Raw genomic sequence first — 14,084 nt, 5'->3', positions numbered from 1 at the left:
AATTAGAATAAAAGAAAACTGAATTGAAATGTACAGAACAGAGTTTGAATGAAAACAACGGAATTAGAATGTATTAATAGTTCATTGTTTTCATTCTAATTCTGTTGTTTTCATTCAAATTCCATTGTTTTGATTCAAATTCAGTTCAATGGAAAAACAATGGAATTTGAATCAAAACAACAGAATTAGAATGTACAGAACAGAGTTTGAATGAAAACAACAGAATTAGAATGAACAGAACTGAATTTGAATCAAAACAATGGAATTTGAATGAAAACAACAGAATTGAAATGTACAGAACAGAGTTTGAATGTAAACAACGGAATTAGAATGTACAGAACAGAGTTTGAATGAAAACAACGGAATTAGAATGTACAGAACAGACTTTGAATGAAAACAACAGAATTAGAATATACAGAACAGAGTTTGAATGAAAAACGGAAGTAGAATGTACAAAACAGAGTTTGAATAAAAACAATGGAATTTGAATCAAAACAACGGAATTAGAATGTACAGAACAGAGTTTGAATGAAAACAACGGAATTAGAATAAAAAAAACAGAATTGAAATGTACAGAACAGAGTTTGAATGAAAACAACGGAATTAGAATGTACAGAATAGAGTTGAATGAAAACAACGGATTAGAATGTACAGAACAGAGTTTGAATGAAAACAACGGAATTAGAATATACAGAACAGAGTTTGAATGAAAAACGGAAGTAGAATGTACAAAACAGAGTTTGAATAAAAACAATGGAATTTGAATCAAAACAACAGAATTAGAATGTACAGAACAGAGTTTGAATGAAAAAAACGGAATTAGAATGTACAGAACAGAGTTTGAATGACAACAACGGAATTAGAATGTATTAATAGTCCATTGTTTTCATTCTAATTCTGTTGTTTTCATTCAAATACCATTGTTTTGATTCAAATTCAGTTCAATGGAAAAACAATGGAATTTGAATCAAAACAACAGAATTAGAATGAACAGAACTGAATTTGAATCAAAACAATGGAATTTGAATGAAAACAACGGAATTAGAATGTACAGAACAGAATTTGAATGAAAACAACAGAATTAGAATGTACAGAACAGAGTTTGAATGAAAACAACGGAATTAAAATGTACAGAACAGAGTTTGAATGAAAACAACGGAATTAGAATGTAGAGAACAGAATTTGAAAGAAAACAATGGAATTTGAATCAAAACAACGGAATTAAAATGTACAGAACAGAGTTTGAATGAAAACAACGGAATTAGAATGTAGAGAACAGAATTTGAAAGAAAACAATGGAATTTGAATCAAAACAACAGAATTGAAATGTACGGAACAGAGTTTGAATGTAAACAACGGAATTAGAATGTACAGAACAGAGTTTGAATGAAAACAACGGAATTAGAATGTACAGAACAGAGTTTGAATGAAAACAACGGAATTAGAATGTACAGAACAGAGTTTGAATGAAAACAACGGAATTAGAATGTACAGAACAGACTTTGAATGAAAACAACAGAATTAGAATATACAGAACAGAGTTTGAATGAAAAACGGAAGTAGAATGTACAAAACAGAGTTTGAATAAAAACAATGGAATTTGAATCAAAACAACAGAATAGAAATGTACAGAACAGAGTTTGAATGAAAACAACGGAATTAGAATGTAGAGAACAGAATTTGAAAGAAAACAATGGAATTTGAATCAAAACAACAGAATTGAAATGTACGGAACAGAGTTTGAATGTAAACAACGGAATTAGAATGTACAGAACAGAGTTTGAATGAAAACAACGGAATTAGAATGTACAGAACAGAGTTTGAATGAAAACAACGGAATTAGAATGTACAGAACAGAGTTTGAATGAAAACAACGGAATTAGAATGTACAGAACAGACTTTGAATGAAAACAACAGAATTAGAATATACAGAACAGAGTTTGAATGAAAAACGGAAGTAGAATGTACAAAACAGAGTTTGAATAAAAACAATGGAATTTGAATCAAAACAACGGAATTAGAATGTACAGAACAGAGTTTGAATGAAAACAACGGAATTAGAATAAAAAAAACAGAATTGAAATGTACAGACAGAGTTTGAATGAAAACAACGGAATTAGAATGTACAGAATAGAGTTTGAATGAAAACAACGGAATTAGAATGTACAGAACAGAGTTTGAATGAAAACAACGGAATTAGAATATACAGAACAGAGTTTGAATGAAAAATGGAAGTAGAATGTACAAAACAGAGTTTGAATAAAAACAATGGAATTTGAATCAAAACAACAGAATTAGAATGTACAGAACAGAGTTTGAATGAAAAAAACGGAATTAGAATGTACAGAACAGAGTTTGAATGACAACAACGGAATTAGAATGTATTAATAGTCCATTGTTTTCATTCTAATTCTGTTGTTTTCATTCAAATACCATTGTTTTGATTCAAATTCAGTTCAATGGAAAAACAATGGAATTTGAATCAAAACAACAGAATTAGAATGAACAGAACTGAATTTGAATCAAAACAATGGAATTTGAATGAAAACAACGGAATTAGAATGTACAGAACAGAATTTGAATGAAAACAACAGAATTAGAATGTACAGAACAGAGTTTGAATGAAAACAACGGAATTAAAATGTACAGAACAGAGTTTGAATGAAAACAACGGAATTAGAATGTAGAGAACAGAATTTGAAAGAAAACAATGGAATTTGAATCAAAACAACGGAATTAAAATGTACAGAACAGAGTTTGAATGAAAACAACGGAATTAGAATGTAGAGAACAGAATTTGAAAGAAAACAATGGAATTTGAATCAAAACAACAGAATTGAAATGTACGGAACAGAGTTTGAATGTAAACAACGGAATTAGAATGTACAGAACAGAGTTTGAATGAAAACAACGGAATTAGAATGTACAGAACAGAGTTTGAATGAAAACAACGGAATTAGAATGTACAGAACAGAGTTTGAATGAAAACAACGGAATTAGAATGTACAGAACAGACTTTGAATGAAAACAACAGAATTAGAATATACAGAACAGAGTTTGAATGAAAAACGGAAGTAGAATGTACAAAACAGAGTTTGAATAAAAACAATGGAATTTGAATCAAAACAACAGAATAGAAATGTACAGAACAGAGTTTGAATGTAAACAACGGAATTAGAATGTATTAATAGTCCATTGTTTTCATTCTAATTCTGTTGTTTTCATTCAAATACCATTGTTTTGATTCAAATTCAGTTCAATGGAAAAACAATGGAATTTGAATCAAAACAACAGAATTAGAATGAACAGAACTGAATTTGAATCAAAACAATGGAATTTGAATGAAAACAACAGAATTAGAATGTACAGAACAGAGTTTGAATGAAAACAACGGAATTAAAATGTACAGAACAGAGTTTGAATGAAAACAACGGAATTAGAATGTAGAGAACAGAATTTGAAAGAAAACAATGGAATTTGAATCAAAACAACGGAATTAAAATGTACAGAACAGAGTTTGAATGAAAACAACGGAATTACAATGTAGAGAACAGAATTTGAAAGAAAACAATGGAATTTGAATCAAAACAACAGAATTGAAATGTACAGAACAGAGTTTGAATGAAAACAACGGAATTAGAATGTAGAGAACAGAATTTGAAAGAAAACAATGGAATTTGAATCAAAACAACAGAATTGAAATGTACAGAACAGAGTTTGAATATAAACAACGGAATTAGAATGTACAGAACAGAGTTTGAATGAAAACAACGGAATTAGAATGTACAGAACAGAGTTTGAATGAAAACAACGGAATTAGAATGTACAGAACAGACTTTGAATGAAAACAACAGAATTAGAATATACAGAACAGAGTTTGAATGAAAAACGGAAGTAGAATGTAAAAAACAGAGTTTGAATAAAAACAATGGAATTTGAATCAAAACAACAGAATAGAAATGTACAGAACAGAGTTTGAATGAAAACAACGGAATTAGAATGTAGAGAACAGAATTTGAAAGAAAACAATGGAATTTGAATCAAAACAACGGAATTAAAATGTACAGAACAGAGTTTGAATGAAAACAACGGAATTAGAATGTAGAGAACAGAATTTGAAAGAAAACAATGGAATTTGAATCAAAACAACGGAATTAGAATGTACAGAACAGAGTTTGAATGAAAACAACTGAATTAGAATAAAAAAAACAGAATTGAAATGTACAGAACAGACTTTGAATGAAAACAACGGAATTAGAATGTACAGAATAGAGTTTGAATGAAAACAACGGAATTAGAATGTACAGAACAGAGTTTGAATGAAAACAACGGAATTAGAATGTACAGAACAGACTTTGAATGAAAACAACAGAATTAGAATATACAGAACAGAGTTTGAATGAAAACAATGGAATTAGAATAAAACAAACTGAATTGAAATGTACAAAACAGAGTTTGAATGACAACAACGGAATTAGAATGTATTAATAGTCCATTGTTTTCATTCTAATTCTGTTGTTTTCATTCAAATACCATTGTTTTGATTCAAATTCAGTTCAATGGAAAAACAATGGAATTTGAATCAAAACAACAGAATTAGAATGAACAGAACTGAATTTGAATCAAAACAATGGAATTTGAATGAAAACAACGGAATTAGAATGTACAGAACAGAATTTGAATGAAAACAACAGAATTAGAATGTACAGAACAGAGTTTGAATGATATCAAAGGAATTAGAATGTACAGAACAGAGTTTGACTGAAAACAACGGAATTAGAATGTACAGAACAGAGTTTGAATGAAAACAACGGAATTAGAATGTACAAAACAGAGTTTGAATGAAAACAACGGAATTAGAATGTACAGAACAGAGTTTGAATGAAAACAACGGAATTAGAATGTAGAGAACAGAATTCGAATGAAAAAAACGGAATTTGAATGAAAACAACGAAATTAGAATGAACAGAACTGAATTTGAATCAAAACAATGGAATTTGAATGAAAACAACAGAATTAGAATGAAAACAATGGAATATTAAAACAAACAACAGAATTAGAATGAAAGCAACGGAATTAGAATGTACAGAACAGAGTTTGAAAGTAAACAACAGAATTTGAATGTACAGAACAGAGTTTGAATGAAAACAACGGAATTAGAATAAAAAAAACAAAATTGAAATGTACAGAACAGAGTTTGAATGAAAACAACGGAATTAGAATGTACAGAATAGATTTTGAATGAAAACAACGGAATTAGAATGTACAGAACAGAGTTTGAATGAAAACAACGGAATTAGAATGTACAAAACAGAGTTTGAATGAAAACAACGGAATTAGAATGTACAGAACAGAGTTTGAATGAAAACAACGGAATTAGAATGTAGAGAACAGAATTTGAAAGAAAACAATGGAATTTGAATCAAAACAACAGAATTGAAATGTATAGAACAGAGTTTGAATGAAAAAAACGGAATTTGAATGAAAACAACGAAATTAGAATGAACAGAACTGAATTTGAATCAAAACAATGGAATTTGAATGAAAACAACAGAATTAGAATGAAAAACAATGGAATATTAAAACAAACAACAGAATTAGAATGAAAACAACGGAATTAGAATGTACAGAACAGAGTTTGAATGAAAACAACGGAATTAGAATAAAAAAAACAGAATTGAAATGTACAGAACAGAGTTTGAATGAAAACAACGGAATTAGAATGTACAGAATAGATTTTGAATGAAAACAACGGAATTAAAATGTACAGAACAGAGTTTGAATGAAAACAACGGAATTAGAATGTACAGAACAGAGTTTGAATGAAAAACGGAAGTAGAATGTACAAAACAGAGTTTGAATAAAAACAATGGAATTGAAATGTACAGAACAGAGTTTGGATGAAAAAAACGGAATTAGAATGTACAGAACAGAGTTTGAATGAAAAAAAAACAGAATTAGAATGTACAGAACAGAGTTTGAATGAAAACAATGGAATTAGAATAAAAAAAAACTGAATTGAAATGTACAGAACAGAGTTTGAATGAAAACAACGGAATTAGAATGTATTAATAGTTCATTGTTTTCATTCTAATTCTGTTGTTTTGATTCAAATTCCATTGTTTTGATTCAAATTCAGTTCAATGGAAAAACAATGGAATTTGAATCAAAACAACAGAATTAGAATGTACAGAACAGAGTTTGAATGAAAACAACAGAATTAGAATGAACAGAACTGAATTTGAATCAAAACAATGGAATTTGAATGAAAACAACAGAATTAGAATGTAGAGAACAGAGTTTGAATGAAAACAACGGAATTAGAATGTACAGAACAGAGTTTGAATGAAAACAACGGATTTAGAATGTACAGAACAGAGTTTGAATGAAAACAAGGGAATTAGAACATACAGAATAGAGTTTGAATGAAAAAAAACAGAATTGAAATGTACAGAACAGAGTTTGAATGAAAACAACGGAATTAGAATGTACAGAATAGAGTTTGAATGAAAACAACGGAATTAGAATGTACAGAACAGAGTTTGAATGAAAACAACGGAATTAGAATGTACAGAACAGACTTTGAATGAAAACAACAGAATTAGAATATAAAAAAAACTGAATTGAAATGTACAGAACAGAGTTTGAATGAAAACAACGGAATTAGAATGTATTAATAGTTCATTGTTTTCATTCTAATTCTGTTGTTTTCATTCAAATTCCATTGTTTTGATTCAAATTCAGTTCAATGGAAAAACAATGGAATTTGAATCAAAACAACAGAATTAGAATGTACAGAACAGAGTTTGAATGAAAACAACAGAATTAGAATGTACAGAACAGAGTTTGAATGAACACAACGGAATTAGAATGTACAGAACAGAGTTTGAATGAAAACAAGGGAATTAGAACATACAGAACAGAGTTTGAATGAAAAAAACGGAATTAGAATGTACAGAACAGAGTTTGAATGAAAACAAGGGAATTAGAATATACAGAACAGAGTTTGAATGAACACAACGGAATTAGAATGTACAGAACAGAGTTTGAATGAACACAACGGAATTAGAATGTACAGAACAGAGTTTGAATGAAAACAACGGAATTAGAATGTACAGAACAGAGTTTGAATGTAAACAATGGAATTAGAATGTACAGAATAGAGTTTGAATGAAAACAATGGAATTAGAATGTACAGAACAGAGTTTGAATGAAAACAACGGAATTAGAATGTACAGAACAGACTTTGAATGAAAACAACAGAATTAGAATATACAGAACAGAGTTTGAATGAAAACAACGGAATTAGAATGTACAGAACAGACTTTGAATGAAAACAACAGAATTAGAATATACAGAACAGAGTTTGAATGAAAAACGGAAGTAGAATGTACAAAACAGAGTTTGAATAAAAACAATGGAATTTGAATCAAAACAACAGAATAGAAATGTACAGAACAGAGTTTGAATGAAAAACAACGGAATTAGAATGTAGAGAACAGAATTTGAAAGAAAACAATGGAATTTGAATCAAAACAACGGAATTAAAATGTACAGAACAGAGTTTGAATGAAAACAACGGAATTAGAATGTAGAGAACAGAATTTGAAAGAAAACAATGGAATTTGAATCAAAACAACGGAATTAGAATGTACAGAACAGAGTTTGAATGAAAACAACTGAATTAGAATAAAAAAACAGAATTGAAATGTACAGAACAGACTTTGAATGAAAACAACGGAATTAGAATGTACAGAATAGAGTTTGAATGAAAACAACGGAATTAGAATGTACAGAACAGAGTTTGAATGAAAACAACGGAATTAGAATGTACAGAACAGACTTTGAATGAAAACAACAGAATTAGAATATACAGAACAGAGTTTGAATGAAAACAATGGAATTAGAATAAAACAAACTGAATTGAAATGTACAAAACAGAGTTTGAATGACAACAACGGAATTTGAATGTATTAATAGTCCATTGTTTTCATTCTAATTCTGTTGTTTTCATTCAAATACCATTGTTTTGATTCAAATTCAGTTCAATGGAAAAACAATGGAATTTGAATCAAAACAACAGAATTAGAATGAACAGAACTGAATTTGAATCAAAACAATGGAATTTGAATGAAAACAACGGAATTAGAATGTACAGAACAGAATTTGAATGAAAACAACAGAATTAGAATGTACAGAACAGAGTTTGAATGATATCAAAGGAATTAGAATGTACAGAACAGAGTTTGACTGAAAACAACGGAATTAGAATGTACAGAACAGAGTTTGAATGAAAACAACGGAAGTAGAATGTACAAAACAGAGTTTGAATGAAAACAACGGAATTAGAATGTACAGAACAGAGTTTGAATGAAAACAACGGAATTAGAATGTAGAGAACAGAATTCGAATGAAAAAAACGGAATTTGAATGAAAACAACGAAATTAGAATGAACAGAACTGAATTTGAATCAAAACAATGGAATTTGAATGAAAACAACAGAATTAGAATGAAAACAATGGAATATTAAAACAAACAACAGAATTAGAATGAAAACAACGGAATTAGAATGTACAGAACAGAGTTTGAAAGTAAACAACAGAATTTGAATGTACAGAACAGAGTTTGAATGAAAACAACGGAATTAGAATAAAAAAAACAGAATTGAAATGTACAGAACAGAGTTTGAATGAAAACAACGGAATTAGAATGTACAGAATAGATTTTGAATGAAAACAACGGAATTAGAATGTACAGAACAGAGTTTGAATGAAAACAACGGAATTAGAATGTACAAAACAGAGTTTGAATGAAAACAACGGAATTAGAATGTACAGAACAGAGTTTGAATGAAAACAACGGAATTAGAATGTAGAGAACAGAATTTGAAAGAAAACAATGGAATTTGAATCAAAACAACAGAATTGAAATGTATAGAACAGAGTTTGAATGAAAAAAACGGAATTTGAATGAAAACAACGAAATTAGAATGAACAGAACTGAATTTGAATCAAAACAATGGAATTTGAATGAAAACAACAGAATTAGAATGAAAACAATGGAATATTAAAACAAACAACAGAATTAGAATGAAAACAACGGAATTAGAATGTACAGAACAGAGTTTGAATGAAAACAACGGAATTAGAATAAAAAAAACAGAATTGAAATGTACAGAACAGAGTTTGAATGAAAACAACGGAATTAGAATGTACAGAATAGATTTTGAATGAAAACAACGGAATTAAAATGTACAGAACAGAGTTTGAATGAAAACAACGGAATTAGAATGTACAGAACAGAGTTTGAATGAAAAACGGAAGTAGAATGTACAAAACAGAGTTTGAATAAAAACAATGGAATTGAAATGTACAGAACAGAGTTTGGATGAAAAAAACGGAATTAGAATGTACAGAACAGAGTTTGAATGAAAAAAAAACAGAATTAGAATGTACAGAACAGAGTTTGAATGAAAACAATGGAATTAGAATAAAAAAAAACTGAATTGAAATGTACAGAACAGAGTTTGAATGAAAACAACGGAATTAGAATGTATTAATAGTTCATTGTTTTCATTCTAATTCTGTTGTTTTCATTCAAATTCCATTGTTTTGATTCAAATTCAGTTCAATGGAAAAACAATGGAATTTGAATCAAAACAACAGAATTAGAATGTACAGAACAGAGTTTGAATGAAAACAACAGAATTAGAATGAACAGAACTGAATTTGAATCAAAACAATGGAATTTGAATGAAAACAACAGAATTAGAATGTAGAGAACAGAGTTTGAATGAAAACAACGGAATTAGAATGTACAGAACAGAGTTTGAATGAAAACAACGGATTTAGAATGTACAGAACAGAGTTTGAATGAAAACAAGGGAATTAGAACATACAGAATAGAGTTTGAATGAAAAAAACAGAATTGAAATGTACAGAACAGAGTTTGAATGAAAACAACGGAATTAGAATGTACAGAATAGAGTTTGAATGAAAACAACGGAATTAGAATGTACAGAACAGAGTTTGAATGAAAACAACGGAATTAGAATGTACAGAACAGACTTTGAATGAAAACAACAGAATTAGAATGTATTAATAGTTCATTGTTTTCATTCTAATTCTGTTGTTTTCATTCAAATTCCATTGTTTTGATTCAAATTCAGTTCAATGGAAAAACAATGGAATTTGAATCAAAACAACAGAATTAGAATGTACAGAACAGAGTTTGAATGAAAACAACAGAATTAGAATGTACAGAACAGAGTTTGAATGAACACAACGGAATTAGAATGTACAGAACAGAGTTTGAATGAAAACAAGGGAATTAGAACATACAGAACAGAGTTTGAATGAAAAAAACGGAATTAGAATGTACAGAACAGAGTTTGAATGAAAACAAGGGAATTAGAATATACAGAACAGAGTTTGAATGAACACAACGGAATTAGAATGTACAGAACAGAGTTTGAATGAACACAACGGAATTAGAATGTACAGAACAGAGTTTGAATGAAAACAACGGAATTAGAATGTACAGAACAGAGTTTGAATGTAAACAATGGAATTAGAATGTACAGAATAGAGTTTGAATGAAAACAATGGAATTAGAATGTACAGAACAGAGTTTGAATGAAAACAACGGAATTAGAATGTACAGAACAGACTTTGAATGAAAACAACAGAATTAGAATATACAGAACAGAGTTTGAATGAAAAACGGAAGTAGAATGTACAAAACAGAGTTTGAATAAAAACAATGGAATTTGAATCAAAACAACAGAATTAGAATGTACAGAACAGAGTTTGAATGAAAAAAACGGAATTAGAATGTACAGAACAGAGTTTGAATGACAACAACGGAATTAGAATGTATTAATAGTCCATTGTTTTCATTCTAATTCTGTTGTTTTCATTCAAATACCATTGTTTTGATTCAAATTCAGTTCAATGGAAAAACAATGGAATTTGAATCAAAACAACAGAATTAGAATGAACAGAACAGAATTTGAAAGAAAACAATGGAATTTGAATCAAAACAACGGAATTAAAATGTACAGAACAGAGTTTGAATGAAAACAACGGAATTAGAATGTAGAGAACAGAATTTGAAAGAAAACAATGGAATTTGAATCAAAACAACAGAATTGAAATGTACAGAACAGAGTTTGAATGTAAACAACGGAATTAGAATGTACAGAACAGAGTTTGAATGAAAACAACGGAATTAGAATGTACAGAACAGAGTTTGAATGAAAACAACGGAATTAGAATGTACAGAACAGACTTTGAATGAAAACAACAGAATTAGAATATACAGAACAGAGTTTGAATGAAAAACGGAAGTAGAATGTACAAAACAGAGTTTGAATAAAAACAATGGAATTTGAATCAAAACAACAGAATAGAAATGTACAGAACAGAGTTTGAATGAAAAAAAAAACGGAATTAGAATGTACAGAACAGAGTTTGAATGAAAACAACGGAATTAGAATAAAAAAAACAGAATTGAAATGTACAGAATAGAGTTTGAATGAAAACAACGGAATTAGAATGTACAGAACAGAGTTTGAATGAAAACAACGGAATAAGAATATACAGAACAGAGTTTGAATGAAAAACGGAAGTAGAATGTACAAAACAGAGTTTGAATAAAAACAATGGAATTTGAATCAAAACAACAGAATTAGAATGTACAGAACAGAGTTTGAATGAAAAAAACGGAATTAGAATGTACAGAACAGAGTTTGAATGACAACAACGGAATTAGAATGTATTAATAGTCCATTGTTTTCATTCTAATTCTGTTGTTTTCATTCAAATACCATTGTTTTGATTCAAATTCAGTTCAATGGAAAAACAATGGAATTTGAATCAAAACAACAGAATTAGAATGAACAGAACTGAATTTGAATCAAAACAATGGAATTTGAATGAAAACAACGGAATTAGAATGTACAGAACAGAATTTGAATGAAAACAACAGAATTAGAATGTACAGAACAGAGTTTGAATGAAAACAACGGAATTAAAATGTACAGAACAGAGTTTGAATGAAAACAACGGAATTAGAATGTAGAGAACAGAATTTGAAAGAAAACAATGGAATTTGAATCAAAACAACGGAATTAAAATGTACAGAACAGAGTTTGAATGAAAACAACGGAATTAGAATGTAGAGAACAGAATTTGAAAGAAAACAATGGAATTTGAATCAAAACAACGGAATTAAAATGTACAGAACAGAGTTTGAATGAAAACAACGGAATTAGAATGTAGAGAACAGAATTTGAAAGAAAACAATGGAATTTGAATCAAAACAACAGAATTGAAATGTACAGAACAGAGTTTGAATGTAAACAACGGAATTAGAATGTACAGAACAGAGTTTGAATGAAAACAACGGAATTAGAATGTACAGAACAGAGTTTGAATGAAAACAACGGAATTAGAATGTACAGAACAGACTTTGAATGAAAACAACAGAATTAGAATATACAGAACAGAGTTTGAATGAAAAACGGAAGTAGAATGTACAAAACAGAGTTTGAATAAAAACAATGGAATTTGAATCAAAACAACAGAATAGAAATGTACAGAACAGAGTTTGAATGAAAAAAAAAACGGAATTAGAATGTACAGAACAGAGTTTGAATGAAAACAACGGAATTAGAATAAAAAAAACAGAATTGAAATGTACAGAACAGAGTTTGAATGAAAACAACGGAATTAGAATATACAGAACAGAGTTTGAATGAAAAACGGAAGTAGAATGTACAAAACAGAGTTTGAATAAAAACAATGGAATTTGAATCAAAACAACAGAATTAGAATGTACAGAACAGAGTTTGAATGAAAAAAACGGAATTAGAATGTACAGAACAGAGTTTGAATGACAACAACGGAATTAGAATGTATTAATAGTCCATTGTTTTCATTCTAATTCTGTTGTTTTCATTCAAATACCATTGTTTTGATTCAAATTCAGTTCAATGGAAAAACAATGGAATTTGAATCAAAACAACAGAATTAGAATGAACAGAACTGAATTTGAATCAAAACAATGGAATTTGAATGAAAACAACGGAATTAGAATGTACAGAACAGAATTTGAATGAAAACAACAGAATTAGAATGTACAGAACAGAGTTTGAATGAAAACAACGGAATTAAAATGTACAGAACAGAGTTTGAATGAAAACAACGGAATTAGAATGTAGAGAACAGAATTTGAAAGAAAACAATGGAATTTGAATCAAAACAACGGAATTAAAATGTACAGAACAGAGTTTGAATGAAAACAACGGAATTAGAATGTAGAGAACAGAATTTGAATGAAAACAATGGAATTTGAATCAAAACAACAGAATTGAAATGTACAGAACAGAGTTTGAATGTAAACAACGGAATTAGAATGTACAGAACAGAGTTTGAATGAAAACAACGGAATTAGAATGTACAGAACAGAGTTTGAATGAAAACAACGGAATTAGAATGTACAGAACAGACTTTGAATGAAAACAACAGAATTAGAATATAAAAAAAAACTGAATTGAAATGTACAGAACAGAGTTTGAATGAAAACAACGGAATTAGAATGTATTAATAGTTCATTGTTTTCATTCTAATTCTGTTGTTTTCATTCAAATTCCATTGTTTTGATTCAAATTCAGTTCAATGGAAAAACAATGGAATTTGAATCAAAACAACAGAATTAGAATGTACAGAACAGAGTTTGAATGAAAACAACAGAATTAGAATGAACAGAACTGAATTTGAATCAAAACAATGGAATTTGAATGAAAACAACAGAATTAGAATGTAGAGAACAGAGTTTGAATGAAAACAACCGAATTAGAATGTACAGAACAGAGTTTGAATGTAAACAATGGAATTAGAATGTACAGAACAGACTTTGAATGAAAACAACGGAATTAGAATGTACAGAACAGACTTTGAATGAAAACAACAGAATTAGAATATACAGAACAGAGTTTGAATGAAAAAAACGGAATTAGAATGTACAGAACAGAGTTTGAATGACAACAACGGAATTAGAATGTATTAATAGTCCATTGTTT

The sequence above is a fragment of the Mchenga conophoros genome, linkage group LG12 (assembly GCF_057382185.1).
Source record: "Mchenga conophoros isolate Kocher_MC1m ecotype Shallow Benthic linkage group LG12, M_conophoros_male_GT1.1, whole genome shotgun sequence".
Lineage (NCBI taxonomy): Eukaryota > Metazoa > Chordata > Actinopteri > Cichliformes > Cichlidae > Mchenga > Mchenga conophoros.
This window is presented reverse-complemented; position numbering follows the sequence as displayed.